The sequence below is a fragment of the Ranitomeya imitator genome, chromosome 5 (assembly GCF_032444005.1).
Source record: "Ranitomeya imitator isolate aRanImi1 chromosome 5, aRanImi1.pri, whole genome shotgun sequence".
Lineage (NCBI taxonomy): Eukaryota > Metazoa > Chordata > Amphibia > Anura > Dendrobatidae > Ranitomeya > Ranitomeya imitator.
The window spans coordinates 95,958,240-95,977,923 of record NC_091286.1 but is presented as its reverse complement, the minus strand read 5'-3'; the positions used below and the strand labels follow the sequence as shown (position 1 = coordinate 95,977,923).

Genomic DNA, 19,684 nt, shown 5'->3' with positions numbered 1-19,684 from the left:
GATCCTGGTGTATTATTACATATATCTATCCATACATACTGGTTGATCCTGGTGTATTATTACATAGATCTATCCATACACACTGGTTGATCCTGGTGTATTATTACATAGATCTATCCATACACACTGGTTGATCCTGGTGTATTATTACACAGATCTATCCATACATACTGGTTGATCCTAGTGTATTATTACATATATCTATTCATACATACTGGTTGATCCTGGTTTATTATTACATAGATATATCCATACATACTGGTTGATCCTGGTGTATTATTACATAGATCTATCCATACATACTGGTTGATCCTGGTGTATTATTACATAGATCTATCCATACATACTGGTTGATCCTGGTGTATTATTACACAGATCTATCCATACATACTGGTTGATCCTGGTGTATTATTACATAGATCTATCCATACACTACTGGGTGATCCTGGTGTATTATTACATAGATCTATCCATACATACTGGTTGATCCTGGTGTATTATTACGTAGATCTATCCATACATACTTGTTGATCCTGGTTTATTATTACATAGATCTATCCATACATACTGGTTGATCTTGGTGTATTATTACATAGATCTATCCATACATACTGGTTGATCCTGGTGTATTATTACATAGATCTATCCATACATACTGGGTGATCCTGGTGTATTATTACACAGATCTATCCATACATACTGGTTGATCCTAGTGTATTATTACATAGATCTATTCATACATACTGGTTGATCCTGGTGTATTATTACACAGATCTATCCATACATGCTGGTTGATCCTGGTGTATTATTACATAGATCTATCCATACATACTGGTTGTTCCTGGTGTATTATTACATAGATCTATCCATACATACTGGTTGATCCTGGTGTATTATTACATAGATCTATCCATACATACTGGTTGATCCTGGTGTATTATTACATAGATCTATCCATACATACTGGTTGATCCTGGTGTATTATTTCATAGATCTATCCATACATACTGGTTGATCCTGGTGTATTATTACGTAGATCTATCCATACACACTGGTTGATCCTGGTGTATTATTACGTAGATCTATCCATACATACTGGGTGATCCTGGTGTATTATTACACAGATCTATCCATACATACTGGTTGATCCTGGTTTATTATTACGTAGATCTATCTATACATACTGGTTGATCCTGGTGTATTATTACGTAGATCTATCCATGCATACTGGTTGATCATGGTTTATTATTACATAGATCTATCCATACATACTGGTTGATCCTAGTGTATTATTACATAGATCTATCCATACATACTGGTTGATCCTGGTGTATTATTATATAGATCTATCCATACATACTTGGTGATCCTGGTGTATTATTACATAGATCTATTCATACATACTGGTTGATCCTGGTGTAATATTACACAGATCTATCCATACATGCTGGTTGATCCTGGTGTATTATTACATAGATCTATCCATACATACTGGTTGATCCTGGTGCATTATTACATAGATCTATCCATACATACTGGGTGATCCTGGTGTATTATTACACAGATCTATCCATACATACTGGTTGATCCTGGTGTATTATTACATAGATCTATCCATACATACTGGGTGATCCTGGTGTATTATTACACAGATCTATCCATACATACTGGTTGATCCTAGTGTATTATTACATAGATCTATTCATACATACTGGTTGATCCTGGTGTATTATTACACAGATCTATCCATACATGCTGGTTGATCCTGGTGTATTATTACATAGATCTATCCATACATACTGGTTGATCCTGGTGTATTATTACATAGATCTATCCATACATACTGGTTGATCCTGGTGTATTATTACATAGATCTATCCATACATACTGGTTGATCCTGGTGTATTATTACATAGATCTATCCATACATACTGGTTGATCCTGGTGTATTATTTCATAGATCTATCCATACATACTGGTTGATCCTGGTGTATTATTACGTAGATCTATCCATACACACTGGTTGATCCTGGTGTATTATTACGTAGATCTATCTATACATACTGGTTGATCCTGGTGTATTATTACGTAGATCTATCCATACATACTGGTTGATCCTGGTTTATTATTACATAGATCTATCCATACATACTGGTTGATCCTGGTGTATTATTACATAGATCTATCCATACATACTGGTTGATCCTGGTGTATTATTACATAGATCTATCCATACATACTGGTTGATCCTGGTGTATTATTACATAGATCTATCCATACATAGTGGTTGATCCTGGTGTATTATTACATAGATCTATCCATACATACTGGTTGATCCTGGTGTATTATTCCACATATCTATCCATACATACTGGTTGATCCAGGTGTATTATTACATAGATCTATCCATACACTACTGGGTGATCCTGGTGTATTATTACATAGATCTATCCATACATACTGGTTGATCCTGGTGTATTATTACGTAGATCTATCCATACATACTGGTTGATCCTGGTTTATTATTACGTAGATCTATCCATACATACTGGTTGATCCTGGTGTATTATTACATAGATCTATCCATACATACTGGTTGATCCTGGTGTATTATTACACAGATCTATCAATACATACTGGTTGATCCTAGTGTATTATTACATAGATCTATCCATACATACTAGTTGATCCTGGTGTATTATTACGTAGATCTATCCATACATACTGGTTGATCCTGGTGTATTATTACGTAGATCTATCTATACACACTGGTTGATCCTGGTGTATTATTACGTAGATCTATCTATACATACTGGTTGATCCTGGTGTATTATTACGTAGATCTATCCATACATACTGGTTGATCCTGGTGTATTATTACACAGATCTATCCATACATACTGGTTGATCCTGGTGTATTATTACATAGATCTATCCATACAATACTGGGTGATCCTGGTGTATTATTACATAGATCTATCCATACATACTGGATGATCCTGGTGTATTATTACATAGATCTATCCATACATACTGGTTGATCCTGGTGTATTATTACATAGATCTATCCATACAATACTGGTTGATCCTGGAGTATTATTACATAGATCTATCCATACACACTGGGTTATCCTGGTGTATTATTACATAGATCTATCCATACATACTGGTTGATCCTGGTGTATTATTACATAGATCTATCCATACATACTGGTTGATCCTGGTGTATTATTACATAGATCTATCCATACAATACTGGTTGATCCTGGAGTATTATTACATAGATCTATCCATACACACTGGGTGATCCTGGTGTATTATTACATAGATCTATCCATACATACTGGTTGATCCTGGTGTATTATTACATAGATCTATCCATACATACTGGGTGATCCTGGTGTATTATTACACAGATCTATCCATACATACTGGTTGATCCTAGTGTATTATTACATAGATCTATTCATACATACTGGATGATCCTGGTGTATTATTACACAGATCTATCCATACATGCTGGTTGATCCTGGTGTATTATTACATAGATCTATCCATACATACTGCTTGATCCTGGTGTATTATTACATAGATCTATCCATACATACTGGTTGATCCTGGTGTATTATTACATAGATCTATCCATACATACTGGTTGATCCTGGTGTATTATTACATATATCTATCCATACATACTGGTTGATCCTGGTGTATTATTACATAGATCTATCCATACACACTGGTTGATCCTGGTGTATTATTACATAGATCTATCCATACACACTGGTTGATCCTGGTGTATTATTACACAGATCTATCCATACATACTGGTTGATCCTAGTGTATTATTACATAGATCTATTCATACATACTGGTTGATCCTGGTTTATTATTACATAGATATATCCATACATACTGGTTGATCCTGGTGTATTATTACATAGATCTATCCATACATACTGGTTGATCCTGGTGTATTATTACATAGATCTATCCATACATACTGGTTGATCCTGGTGTATTATTACACAGATCTATCCATACATACTGGTTGATCCTGGTGTATTATTACATAGATCTATCCATACATACTGGTTGATCCTGGTGTATTATTACATAGATCTATCCATACACTACTGGGTGATCCTGGTGTATTATTACATAGATCTATCCATACATACTGGTTGATCCTGGTGTATTATTACGTAGATCTATCCATACATACTTGTTGATCCTGGTTTATTATTACATAGATCTATCCATACATACTGGTTGATCTTGGTGTATTATTACATAGATCTATCCATACATACTGGTTGATCCTGGTGTATTATTACACAGATCTATCAATACATACTGGTTGATCCTAGTGTATTATTACATAGATCTATCCATACATACTGGTTGATCCTGGTGTATTATTACGTAGATCTATCCATACATACTGGTTGATCCTGGTGTATTATTACGTAGATCTATCCATACATACTGGTTGATCCTGGTGTATTATTACGTAGATCTATCTATACACACTGGTTGATCCTGGTGTATTATTACGTAGATCTATCTATACATACTGGTTGATCCTGGTGTATTATTACGTAGATCTATCCATACATACTGGTTGATCCTGGTTTATTATTACATAGATCTATCCATACATACTGGTTGATCCTGGTGTATTATTACATAGATCTATCCATACATACTGGTTGATCCTGCTGTATTATTACATAGATCTATCCATACATACCGGTTGATCCTGGTGTATTATTACACAGATCTATCCATACATACTGGTTGATCCTGGTGTATTATTACACAGATCTATCCATACATACTGGTTGATCCTGGTGTATTATTACATAGATCTATCCTTACACACTGGTTGATCCTGGTGTATTATTACATAGATCTATCCATACATACTGGGTGATCCTGGTGTATTATTACATAGATCTATCCATACACACTGGTTGATCCTGGTGTATTATTACATAGATCTATCCATACATACTGGTTGATCCTGGTGTATTATTACATAGATCTATCCATACACACTGGTTGATCCTGGTGTATTATTACATAGATCTATCCATACATACTGGTTGATCCTGGTGTATTATTACATAGATCTAGCCATACACACTGGTTGATCCTGGTGTATTATTACATAGATCTAGCCATACATACTGGTTGATCCTGGTGTATTATTGCATAGATCTATCCATACATACTGGTTGATCCTGGTGTATTATTACATAGATCTATCCATACTTACTGGTTGATTCTGGTGTATTATTACATAGATCTATCCATACATACTGGTTGATCCTGGTGTATTATTACACAGATCTATCCATACATACTGGGTGATCCTGGTGTATTATTACATAGATCTATCCATACATACTGGTTGATCCTGGTGTATTATTACATAGATCTATCCATACATATTGGTTGATCCTGGTGTATTATTACATAGATCTATCCATACTTACTGGTTGATTCTGGTGTATTATTACATAGATCTATCCATACATACTGGTTGATCCTGGTGTATTATTACATAGATCTATCCATACATATTGGTTGATTCTGGTGTATTATTACATAGATCTATCCATACATACTGGTTGAGTGGTGATGCACTTTAGTGAATGCAGTTTTTTTTAGACCAATTTCTTTTTTGAAAGCCGTGTGGTGCTAATGTTATTCTGACAGAAGCAGTCACCTTGGTAACCCTTATTTCTATGTCCATTGAAGTGAAAATTGCAATTACGTTGCATATTTTTGGCAGTTGACGAATAAAAGAAAAATGTCAAAAGAAAAATGTCAAATTAGAATGTGCGAGAAGGCCGGCACCATGGCTGATTCTCTGGAGTTAGGAAATTGCTGCTTTGAGCCTCAGGTATCTTACTTACGGCACAGCCGCTGATTGTTTTCACACAAGCCCCTAAGGCGGTTTCAGTTATTGTCATTTTACACATAGATGAGCCTTTCTTTGGTTCCCACGATTGCTTCTCTCCTTCTATTCCTGCAGTCGGTTTGCATCTATGAATATGTATCTTCTTACATGTCATCCAAATTTAGCTGAATCCTTCCCCTTATAAGTCTCCATACTTGTAATTAAATGTGTAATTAAAGCAACTCTTTGATCACCACGTTCTTCTGCTTTTCATCGAAGAGGAGTCTCTAATATATCATAGGCATAAATAAGTATAATCAGTTGTCTCTATATTAAAGGCTGTCAGCTCAAACTATAGCCTCGAAGGTGATGTAGCCCCTATAAAAGTCATACTTTTAAGGTACATTTACCCCGGACAGTTGTTGTGATCATGTATTCCTAAAAATGCTTGTTTCTCTATCATCAGTCAGTGTAAACGGGCAGGCACTCATCTGACGAACGAGCTAACCGCTTGTTCGTCAGGTGAAATGATTTTTAAGATTGTTTAAAAATCAGGATTCTAGGCAGCACATCGTCCTGTGGAAACAATGGCAACCTAATGATTCATTACTGATACTTCTGTGCAGTCACTGGATCTGGTGAGCCTCTCCCCTCCAATGCTACAGATGCGAACCTGTCCTTGCTTACAGCCTAGGAGGGGAGACCGATCAGGCCAGAATGAAATAGCCCCACCGAACCCAGAATGAGGCAGAGAAGGTTAACCCCCGCATGACTAGACCGGGGAGAGAATAACAAGAAACAAACCCCCGGCCTGGATCATGACAGGCATCATAAAGTTGGTCTGAACTGTCAATCTTCAGGAGCACACCACCCCTCAAGAGGGAAGCCAGGAGGCAGTGGAGCAGTGGGCTCCTGAAGACACATAACGAGACAACCCCTTTAAGGAAATGACTTAAAATGAATTGCTTCAATAACTTTAAACTGCATCAATAACCACCATATAAATATTTAAGGTGGAATGAGCTGTGAGACATAAAAAAGCTTCATTTCTGACAAACTCTACACGACCGACCGAGGCAAGACGCTGTTTGATCAATAATTCCTTTTATTGTGTTTGGCAGGAAAGCAAACTTTAGTGATGAGAGGTAAAACTGTCGGAAATAATCAGCCAAACACTAAACCGATTAAAGATGAAAGGGAGACGGTTATCTTCCAGACGAGCCCTGTGATCTTCCCCGTCAGGGTGGGTTCACACTTATAGTCTGTGTGCTGAAAAGATGCAAAAAGCCGTCACACCGGTGTCATTTGTATTTGCTGGATGACCGAGGACGACTTCCCGAGGAAATACGACCTGCTGAGACAAAGGAGAGCACATCAAAAGGTCTTCTGCATGATACAGAATAAAAGATGGTAAACACTGGAAAGAAGTCAGCATTAGTGAAGAAATGTTTCCATAACTGCAGGAATTAGAAGGACTCGTAAATGGGAGGTTTAGTTTAGAAAACAGTGTTCAAAATGCGCAAATAAGCTGCATTACACCCACAGCCTGCAGGTTCATGCGGGCAACTTGTAATGCTCCATACTCCTTGTGATTCAGGGAAATAAAGCACCTGACATTAGGTCCATTGCAGATTTCATGCAATAACTGGAGTCCGCTGTGACCCGGACTGAAGAGGCATTTACACTGCAAGATAATCATTAGAAATGCTCGTTTTCCGATTTGCTTGCCATGTAACAACAAAACACGTCAGGTGAAATAATCTTTTATACAGCATAAAAGATCACCGTTCCCAAACAGAAGTCACAGTGCCAAGGACAATGGCAGCCGGTGCGCGCTGAGCCAGCTAGTATTCTTTGGTTTGCCTGGGTAAAACGTTTAGCCAATCGGTGGTCGTTTCGTGCCACCAGTCCATCTGTGTAAATGGACCCTTAGGGGTCCCAAGGATTAGGGTTTGTACGCATTGTAATTTCAATTGTACCTTCAGGTACCACTTTAATGAGGTTAATTTGCTTTTGTAGCAGGTAGGCTATTTTCAGATGTCCAATAATCATCCATTAGAACAAATCCAGCAGCAATCTGTTGGCAAAAAAGTTGTGCAGAAACTACTCTTCAGTCCGTTTTTCAAAAACTCATCTCTGCTGTATACGTTCTTTTTTTAACATTGAAGTATATGGACAACAGATCTGTTAGTAGCCATCCGTTGGTCTCCATTTCTAATCAGTTTTTTGCTTGCTAGAAGACAACATATGGCTACTAACGGATCTGTTGTCCATAGACTTCAATGTTCAAAAAACAGATCCACCAGAGATCAGTTTTTGAAAAACGGACTAAAAAGTTCTGTCTGCACAACTTTTTTGCCAGCGGATTGCAGCTGGATCTGTTCTAACGGATCATTACTGGACATGTGAACATAGCCTTACCTGATAGATCAGCACCTAGAGTCTTTGATAAGACAGGTGGTCGCTCTCCATACTTAGATAAGGAGAGATTTCTTAATAAAGAAGTACAAAACATCAACGATTTCCATGCACAGTGCAAGATGGGAGTAATACACTATACTAGATGGTGGCCCAATTCTAACGCATCGGGTATTCTAGAATATGCATGTCCACGTAGTATATAGCACAGTCACGTAGTATATTGCCCAGCTACGTAGTATATTGCCCAGCCACATAGTATATTGCCCAGCCACGTAGTATATTGCCCAGCCACGTAGTATATTGCCCAGTTACGTAGTATATTGCCCAGTTACGTAGTATATTGCCCAGTCACGTAGTATATTGCCCAGCCACATACTATATTGCCCAGCCACGTAGTATATTGCCCAGCCACGTAGTATATAGCCCAGTCACGTAGTATATTGTCCAGTCACGTAGTATATTGCCCAGCCACGTAGTATATTGCCCAGTCACGTAGTATATTGCACAGCCCACATAGTATATTGCACAGCCCACGTAGTATATAGCACAGCCACGTAGTATATAGCACAGCAACGTAGTATGTTGCCCAGTCACGTAGTATATAGCACAGCCCACGTAGTATATAGCACAGCCCGTGTAGTATATTGCACAGCCCATGTAGTATATTGCCCAGCCACGTAGTATATTGCCCAGTCACGTAGTATATTGCACAGCCCACGTAGTATATAGCACAGCCACGTAGTATATTGCCCAGTCACGTTGTATATTGCACAGCCCACGTAGTATATAGCACAGCCCGCGTAGTATATTGCACAGCCCATGTAGTATATAGCAATGTGGGCATCATATCCCTGTTAAAAAAAAGAATTAAATTAAAAAATAGTTATATACTCACCTTCCGGAGCCCCCGGATCCAAGCAAAGAGGTTCCCGTCCGGTCTCAAGGGTGCATTGCGGACTCGCGAGATGATGACGTAGCGGTCTCGCGAGACCGCTACGTCATCATCTCGCGAGATCGCAGCATGGACTGGTTACGGGAGCGTCGCGAGCGGGAAAGGCCTGTTTTGGATCCGAGGGGCCGACGGACGGTGAGTATATAACGATTTTTTATTTTTTTTAATTATTTTTAACATTAGATCTTTTTACTATTGATGCCGCATAAAACGTTGGTCACACAGGGTTAATAGCAGCGTTAACCGAGTGCGTTACACTGTGGCATAGCGCGGTCGGTTAACGCTGCCATTAACGCTGTGTGAGGGATGACTGGAGGGGAGTATGGAGCGGGCACTGACTGCGTGGAGGAAGGAGCGGCCATGTTGCCACCGGACTGTGGCCGTCGCTGATTGGTCGTGGCTGTTTTGCCGCGACCAATCAGCGACTTGGATTTCCATGACAGACAGACAGAGGCCGCGACCAATGAATATCCGTGACAGAAGGATAGACAGACGGAAGTGACCCTTAGACAATTATATAGTAGACTAGATGGCAGCCCGATTCTAAAGAATCGGGAGTCTAGAATCCATATATACTTTATTTATTCAAATGTAAGAATAATACAATTAATAAATAATAGTAAGAAAGAACAAAAATAATAGGCAGTATATGGAGAAAACACCAAACAAAAGTTCAAAATTGGTGTGAAAATGTCACTGAACCACTTCACAACTAAATATATATAGTTTTGGTAAATGGTATTATCATTTTTTTGACGAAATTCGGCAGGAGCTTGAAGAGCAACGTCACTGGGCCCGCCTCCACGCAGTAGAAACTTGCTGTGAGGTAAAAATTCAAAAATCACACCAAAATGGCGGGCGGAGTGTGTCACAGTACGGCACGTTTCTGATTGGTCGCTCGCAGCAGGCGGCAACCAATCAGACACTGGACACTGTTGACGTCACTTATCTCCGGACATTAGCTCCGGACATTAGCTCCGGACATTAGCTCCGGACATTATCTCCGCACATTAGCTCCGGACATTAGCTCCGGACATTAGCTCCGGACATTAGCTCCGGACATTAGTTCCGGACATTAGCTCCGGACATTAGCTCCGGACATTAGCTCCGGACATTATCTCCGCACATTAGCTCCGGACATTAGCTCCGGACATTAGCTCCGGACAAAGCCACGGAAGTTGGCACAAATTGCAGGAAGTAGTATTCTAGGCAATTATATATTAGATATGTAACAGATTGGCTCATACAGAAGGTATGGGGTCAATAATTGTAGACCATTTATAACCATTAAATATTCACTCTGTTCTGCATACAGACCTGGGGAGGAAAATTCTGCTTTTCTTACAGATAAGAGAAACTTCCAAAATTGTACACCACTGATCTGACCAATTGGAATCTGATAGTCATTATCATTCTCATGTTTGTCTTTCAGTAATAAATGGCATTGGAATGACTGAACCTGCCGCATACAGATTTTCTGTACTGGAGTTTTGAAGTTGGAGGGTTTATTTGCTTTGGCTTATAATGAAAGTCCAGGTTCATTCGTTATGCAGCAAACACAGAGTTCCTGGTGAGACCCTACATCCGGCATGTCAGCATGGTCGTCTTATCTTACAGTCTGCATTAATATTACAATTAATATTACATTGAAATAATTTAGTTGAGAGGAGATGCGATATTCCATATTCTAAACCAATGTAATGGTGTAAGCATCCCACACTATATTCTGCCTTGTTATTAAATGGTTTGCCTGGGAAATCAAAAACCAATCTGGAGATCTGTTAAAATGTAAAAAAAAAAAAAAAGCCTGTTATTGCCTGCCAAATATGCTGGTATTTTTGAGGCCACTGATTGGCTGCAGGGGTCATATGGAACAGGGCTGTGGAGACGGTAAGCCAAACCTCCGACTCAGACTCCTCAATTTCCATGACACCAACTCCACCAAAATGGGCTCTGACTCCGAATGCACAGCCCTGATATGGATGTATGGTACGTCATCGCTACCTACAAAGTAAACAAAGACTGGTGGGGATGACTGGTGTGTCGATACCGCATGGCCAGGGATTTCAGGGATTTAGCAGATAAAGGCCTCCATACACATTGATAAAAGTTGTCAGAACCTGCCAATATTGGCGTGATTGTCCGATGGTCTATTGTGCGTGAAGGTTTCCCGAGTCTACCCGATAGGTGATGTTGGGGAGAAAAGGAGTCAGCTGTTGGGGCTTCTTATGGTTTTGTTTGTAGATGAGATAAGTCACTGCCAGATGAATCTGGCAGCAGCTCTAGTGGAGAACACAGGAGCTCAGCCGATGGCTATCTAATGTGTATGGGGGGCTTCAGTGTTCTTAGCATTAGTTATAATAGAAAATATAAGTGATGAGTTGCAATTGAAGGGGGTCTAACAGCTGAAACCCCCATCGATCCTGGAAACGGGTCTCTGAAGTGGTCCATTTGGAAGGAGCAGTGGTGCACATGCACGTATTCTCTATGGGACTGTTGGAAAGAGCGGAGTATAGTGGTCGGCTTCTTTCGTCAGTTATGTAGACCATGCAATTTGTGGCATTTCTGTTGCTCCCTCTTCTGGCGGTTCCAGGGGTGATAAGGGTATATGTTAGACCTGTGCCTTTGCAGGGGGTTTCTATCCATCGGTGATCATTTTGTGTGGTATCTACTATAGCTTGTACTATGTTACACACAGATTATCACTCCACAATAGCAAATTAGAGACACTTGCAAAGTCGGACAGATGTCAGGAGAGAATTAAAGAAAGGAAAATTATGAAAGAAAGACTTATGTAATGAGAACATCCAGAATCTGCAGCAAACCTGAAGTGTATGAACCTGTCCCTGCTTCCTATAACGTGGCAGCATTTTAGTGCAATTTTCTGGGTTCCATTTGTTACAACTCTGGTTTTAGCTTAAAAAAAAAAAAATCCTGTGTGATAAGAACAGACCTATGTTGGAGAAACCCTTTATTATGGTAATTTAAACCCATTTTTCTTAGCTCTGTTTATGATGTAAAACTATGAGACAAAGCACCAATTTTAGAACTTTCCAGCATTATTTTGCAAAGATCAGACATTTTCAGAGACTAACAGCTGAAATGATTGCATGGAGCTGTATTATAGAGCTCAACAATGGAAAATCCCAGCTGGACTATGGTGTCAACTGAGGATCGCAGCCCAATTTATTGTTTCTAACTATACATTGATTAAAGCCTTGTTTATACATGCTCCAAACCCCAACAGTGCAGATTTACCTCATTCAGATATCAGAAACTCGTGCGAGTGCTGTCTGTACCTGTGATAGTCTATGAACCCATTCACATGTCCAAGCAGTCATGGAGACATGTCCGATTTTAATCCAAGGATTGGATGGCACTGCATTTCTATGGGTCCGTGAAGAAAATCGAACTGCACTCAGGTGACATCCAAGTGCAGCCTGATGTTCACAGACTATGAGAATGGAGAAGGTGGAGTAACGTTTTTTTCTCCGTATGAGTAAAGCTGATACAGGCAGCATGGTGGCTCAGTGGTTAGCACAGCAGCCTTGCAGCGCTGGGGTCTTGGGTTCTAATCCCACCCAGGACAACATCTGCAAAAGAATTTGTATGTTCTGTCCGTGTTTGCATGGGTTTCCTCCAGGCACTCTGGTTTCCTTCTACATTCCAAAGACATACTGATAGGGAATTTAGATTCTGAGCCCCACCAGGGACAGTGATGATAATGTGTGCAAACTGTAAAGCGCTGCGGAATATGTTAGTGCTATATAAAGATTATTATGACACTTGGACCACACACTGATCCAAGTCTGATCAAAATAATCGGTTTGTTTTTCTTGTAGGTGAGAAAAACAGACTCTTGTTAGGCTACGTTCACACTAGCGTTCGGCTAGTGGGCGACGCAGCGGCGACGCAAGCGTCATGCGCCCCTATGTTTAACATGGGGGACACATGCGTTTTTGCTTGTTGCGTTTTCCGACACGTGCGTCTTTTTTGACGCTAGCGTCGGACCAAGAAAACGCTACAAGTTGCATTTTTCTTGCGTCCGATTTTCGTCAAAAAACGACGCACGCGTCGAAAAACGCAGCGTTTTTGCATGCGTTTGCACGCGTTTTTCGGTGCGTTGTGCGTTGCGTCGCCGACGCAGCGGCGCACAACGCTAGTGTGAACGTAGCCTATATGAGGCCCTAAAGGGAACCTGTCAGCAAGATTGTGCTGAGTAACCTACAGACAGTGTCGGGTCAGCGCCGTTATACTGATTACAATGACTCCTTGGTTGATGAAATCCGTCTTGTGGTTGTTGTGTAATCTTTATTTTCAGTTGTGAGTTAATGATCTGCTCGTGCTGTGGATCAGTGACCTGTCAGAAGCCCATACTGATGAATACCTATGCAGAGCACCACATGAAGACCCCCACAGGCCGTCCCGGAGCATGAGCATATCAACCTGACACTGTGTGTAGGTTACTGTGCACAATCCTGCTGACAGGTTCCTTTTAATGAATAAATTGCCTTCATCAAGAGCCTTTTGCATTTATATATTGGTTTGTTTTACAGCCATGGTAAAGCACAGCATGGACCATGTGCACTGATAAATCAGAATTTGCAGTCTTGTCTGTAGTGAGGCCCCCTGGAGATGCACTTGTTTTATCACCTGTTACCTCTGTGCACAAACAGTTGTCATTAGCCATATGGTTGGAAAAACAGGTGGAAGAGTCTGTGGTCGTCTGATCACTTGTATGAAAGCCCCTGACAGAGCGGACATGTATGTTGCAGTGTGATTAGTGTACAAATTTACAATACAATCCATAAAACCAGCAGCAACAGGACCCAGTAAGTGCTGGAATAGCTGACATTATGGGTTGAAAAGAAGTGAAAAATTTGCAAGAGAAAGCACAAACGTGTATTCGGGTTTTGGGCTTACACCGTACAATACAGGGGCATGTAAAAGTTTGGGCATCCCTGGCCAAAATTACTGTTATTGTGAACAGTTAAAGGGACACTGTCACCTGGATTTGGAGGGAACAATCTTCAGCCATGGAGGCGGGGTTTTGGGGTTTTTGATTCACCCTTTCCTTACCTGCTGGCTGCATGCTGGCTGCAATATTGAATTGAAGTTCATTCTCTGTCCTCCATAGTACACGCCTGCACAAGGCAAGATTGCACCTTGCGCAGGCATGTACTACGGAGGAGAGAGAATGAACTTCAATCCATTATTGCAGCCAGCATGCAGCCAGCGGGTAAGGAAAGGGTGAATCAAAAACCCCAAAACCCCGCCTCCATGGCTGAAGATTGTTCCCTCCAAATCCAGGTGACAGTGTCCCTTTAAGCAAGTTGAAGATGAAATGTTCTCTAAAAGGCCTAAAGTTAAAGATGACACATTTCCTTTCTATATTAGGCAAAAAAGTATATATTGTGATTTTTTTTTTACATTATAAAAATTTCAAAAAGGAAAACGGGCCAACACAAAACTTTAGGCACCCTTGGAGATTTGTGTGCGCAGGTAACTTTGACCAAGGATTCAGACCTTAATTAGCCTGTCGGAGTTATGGCTTGTTCACTATTATCGTTAGGAAAGGCCAGGTGATGCAAACTTCCCAGTTTTATAAAAACCCAGCCTCCTGTATCCTTGTGCCAAAAACATACGCCGTGGGTTCTTAAGCAGCTGTCTAGCACTCTGAAAATGAAAATGGTGGAGGCCCACAAAGCAGGAGAAGTTGCCCTTTCCTCAGTTCTAAATTAATTAAGAAATAGCAGCTAACAGGAACAGTGGAGGACTAGATAAGGTTATACAACTCGTCTGCAGCATCAGAGTGATCACAAGCTGCAGACAGTCGTATAGTGCTGGAGGAAAGAGGTGGAGGGAGATGGCGACAGCCGCAGGTACTAACCGCGCATGCGCCGGATTCCCCGCCCCGCAGTGTGAATAAATCATAACACACTGCGCAGCGAGATCTGGGGCCTCCGCTACACGCAGGCGCAATATCAGTACATCAGCAGAGCTGAGTTCCAGGGCAGTGCGCAAGGCGCATGCCCGAAAAATGAGAGCACAGCGCAGGCGCCAGTGACGTGAGCAGACACAGAGGAGGCGCGCACTGAGGGGATGATTGATGGCTGGGAGGCGGCTGAGTCAGGGGGAGAAAACGTACCCCCTGGACCCAATACAGGTATGGCGCACAATTTATGAAAGTGAATATTTCAGCATTATTAGGGATCAAAAACATAAGAGCCACGTTCACAGAATGCAGCCTTAGTGCTGCTGAAGGTCTCTCTTTTACCTTAAGGCCCTGGGGGGTGACAGGTTCCCTTTAAGATGATGGGGCCCCAGTCTTATTTCATTATTCTTGCTCAGTGCTGCATTTTCGGGCTCAGAAAATTATAATTTGTTACTTTTTTGTATATTGCTTTACCAGAAGTGCTACATTGGAATCAAACATTTGGAGAAGGCTCAATTTACAATAGACTATAGTCATGAAGTAAAAAAAATCAATATTGCCTCAGTGAGGGTCTGAGAGCCCGCACCCCCACTGTGCGGCAGACGGATGGGCTCAGAGCCAGCACAGCTCCCAGTCTCTGCAGTACCTGAGGAGCAGAACCACAGTGTGCACAGAGCTGTAGTGCTCGGCTCTGCGTCCAGCCGCTGGGGGAGCTGCCAACACCTCAGTGATCGCTACAGAAACTGAAGACGCCATGGAGCGTTAGTAGTGCTTGTGTCATAAAAGCCACGGTGAACTTTACAATTGGTGAAAGTCACTTCTTTACTACAGGATTAATAAAATCAACAGTGGGTAAGACGGACTACAAGGACAAACGAGTTTCCCATCCTGTACCATCATCTTCTCAGGTCTTCGGCCCTTGCAGAATGTTCCGGGCTCTAGGGTTAAATGCCGATTTACTGCCAGAAACAGAATAGGTGCTTGAGGTCAGGGGTTGACAAGTATTAACTATTAACCTGCCGACATAGGATTAATCTGCAGGTTATTAGTGTTCTCAAGCTGCCTGGCACCCGCACTGAGAGCCCCACTGCCAGAAAGAAATGAACATTATTTGCCCTCGCAGGCTTGGCCTTTCAATCATAGTGGGGGGCCAGCGCGGCTTGAGTCATAACTCAGTGTTGAGTGTCAGACCCTAATTAATCTACGGTAATAGTGGGCAGGTAGGTGATCAATATCGAAGTCATAGACAGCCCCTTTAACAGGTGACATTTTTTCAGACTTCCATACTAGTCCATCAAATGCCAGTGTTAATAATTGTACCCCAATAGTAGCTATTATCTTTTTTCGTAGGTCATCAATGACTAAGTCCTGGACGACCCCTGCTCAAACACTTTCATCTGAACGCTCATTCAGCCAACCACTGTTTCCCCCACTTTTCTATGGACAACCCCTCCGGGGGACTGTACAAATTGGGCACATCGCATGCGCCACTTGCACTTTACTATCTCCAAGGCATCTTTTCCTCTGCACACTACTGCTACAAAAAAAATCATCTAAAATACATTGCGATAATAGTACATATGGAAATAATAACATATATGATAATAGGCTCCTGGTCCTCTAGCTCTTATAGCACCCCAGATTAACACCTTACATCCCTGCGCTGCTCATTTTCTTCATGGCACAATGGGTGAAGATAGCATAAACTACGGCTCAGATCACATTGCAGATAGACATTGCCTGATGTATGCCTTTTTTGTGGGATTTCTTTGCATTAAAATATGTTCACTGACATATACCAGTCTGTTGGAGGCTAACTTTTTGGCCTCCATCTGGGGAAAGCACCCTATGGATATGATTTGCACACGTACCCTGGCCAGTTGTATAATTATACAGGCTGAGCCCAGGTTCTTTCATTATGTGAAGGGTTCTGGTAATGACACGGAGGTGAATATAAATAATGGAAAATTCCTAGTTTCTGTTTATCTCTCCACATACCACCGTGTCATGGCTGATGCATGTAGACACTTCCACTAAGGTTGTTTTGAAGGCTTCAAACATACGGTAATTTCCTTTTCGCTGAGTTTTCTTCACTTCCTTGTGAAATCAAGGACAGAATGAACGTCACCCAATACTGTGCTGAGAAGCGGAGACTATTGTTGCAGTGTACGGAAAGAATTGTTGAGAACTATGCAATGTGGTAAAATGCCAAATAACTGTATACTCCTCTTATTTCTCCCACCGCCCTTGGCCGCTGCTCTGGTGCCCCCCACGCTCTTTGTTTACATGAGACCGCTGAGGCCAGTGATTGGCTGCAGTGGTCAGGTGCATAGACCGCATGTTATACCTGGAACTAAGTAGCCAAACACTGCTGAGAGCAGCAGAGAGATGGTGCTGGGAATAAGTAAGTTCTTCTTCATTTTTTCTTATTGCCTTAATTTTGTCGCATTTTTTATGATTTTGTAAACCCCCATTAACGTATGCAGGCAGCAGTTGTATTTTTCTTCCAGATTTCCTGTCGAGCAGGTACGTTCTCTCTTATCTGCTGTATATCAGGTTTCGGAGTGATTTCAGGTATTGCTGGGTTTACACCTGTTGGCTGGAGCCGCTCTGCGACCGCTGATCGGATACACGCTCTCATTTAGTGGCCTGTTCTGTGCCCATACAACCATTCTTAACCCCGTCCCAACATGGGCAATTTTCATTTTTTGCTTTTTCATTTTTTTCACCCCTTCTTCAAAGAGCCATTACTTTTTCTTCATTTTTCTGTCCACATAGACGTATATGAAGGCTTGTTTTTTGAATGATGAAATTCCTTTTACCAGGTAGATTACACTGGAGAAAAAAAAATTCCAAAAGCTGTGAAAATTGGAGAGAAAAAAAACGCAATTCTGACATTGTCTTTTAGTAATTGTTTTTACGGCCCACATTGTGTGGTAAGAAGTAAACATTAGTATTTTTTTATTGTGTCGCCATTTTTCAAGACCTGTCATGTTTTTATTTTATCAGTCGATGAATATGACCGAGGGCTTTTTTTTGGGGGGGAAGCTGATTTTTGTTAATATTTTGGGATAGATATGACATTTTGATGACATCGTAGATCAGACTTTTATGGACACGGCGATACCACATATGTGTATTTTTTAACATTTTTTTTATAGCTTTGCTTTTAATGGCAGAACAGTAGGGTGATTTTGATTTTTACATGTCCTATAGAGGACTTGAACCGATTGTCCAATCGCACGTGCTATTTACAGCAATACCATTATTGTTGTATATCGTAACACTCATGGACTCCTTTGAAGCCCAGCTACAGGCCGGCTCTCAATGGGGATCCATGACAGGCATAGAGGTCTGCAACAGACCCCCGGCTATCATAGCAACCCATTGGCACCGATGGACGCAGAGGATGACGTGCCCCCATGCTGGTGCCCTATTAATGCCACTGTCAGAGATTGACAGCAGCATGCAACAGCTTAAAGAGGTTGTCCACTACTAGAACAACCCATTCTTGAACTAAATGTTTGGACCTGATAAAATAATAAACCTATACTCACCTCCTGTGTCGGCGAGTGCTGAGAGTGGGAAGTGAATATAGGTGGTGCTGTTTAATCAGGGCCAAACATTAAGTTCAAGAAGGGGTTGTCCTTGAAGTGGACTACCCCTTTTACAGTTGTCACCCGTGGCTGTTAGAGGCAGATCCTGGCTGTGACACGCCAACATTATTTGCCAGGTATGGTGTAGGTGTAACCTGCGAGCCTGCTTCTCACTTGGGCCGTGCATGTATGGTGGATGTCGGGATGGGTCCTTAGAACATCATGTTCTCAGGGGCACGTCTCCTGTTTATACAGAATGGCTCTAAAGATAGATTAAAAGTGTTTACAATTGAAAATCATTTTGCCAGTTCGTTGGGTTTTTGCGAGCCTGTTCAGATGATCCGGTACTCGGGAAGAAGTGTTCCTAAGTTTTATTATGTATTATAATTATAACACCCTGTAAATTTGAGTTCCTCCTTGGTGATGAATTTGCCTCCTTAAGAAGCTCCTAATCCCACTCCTGGCATTCACCGACAAACATCTTATTTCACCCGGTGAAGACGTGGCCCTCTCTTATGACAGCCATATTTTCTATTTTGGTTGCCTTCATGAAACAACTTCTCTACAGACCTGGGCCTAAAAAGTATTGTGCTCCTAGGTTCAGTGGGGGTCTTGACACCTATCAAAGCTTCTGATATGTCTCTAGGACATGTCAAAAGTATTAGACATTTTTGGTTCTTTAAAGGATCTGCTGCTAAAGTTTTGGTGGTAAATAATGCAGGAAACCGTGAGAGGTCCAGAGCTGTTTGGGGGCACCAGGGGACTTATAGAACAGTAGACAGGTGGTTTTAGCATTTTGGATGATCGGTGTGTAAACAGTTGGACAGTTTTTCCATGATTAGGACATAACAGGGTTCAAAGGCCAACAGCCT

General features: G+C 41.2%; 1 protein-coding gene and 1 long non-coding RNA gene across 2 annotated transcripts in view; one reads left to right on the top strand and one right to left on the bottom strand.

Moving 5' to 3' along the window:
• The window catches only part of RIN2 (Ras and Rab interactor 2), a 215,154-nt gene that overhangs the window by 26,340 nt on the left and 169,130 nt on the right, over nucleotides 1-19,684 (top strand). The window lies entirely within an intron of this gene.
• LOC138681434 (uncharacterized) overlaps nucleotides 7,017-19,684 on the bottom strand; it is a 47,758-nt gene continuing 35,090 nt past the window's right edge. Inside the window, exon 3 of the long non-coding RNA XR_011321916.1 lies at nucleotides 7,017-7,262. This is a non-coding gene — a long non-coding RNA (uncharacterized lncRNA). The remainder of the gene's footprint in view (nucleotides 7,263-19,684) is intronic.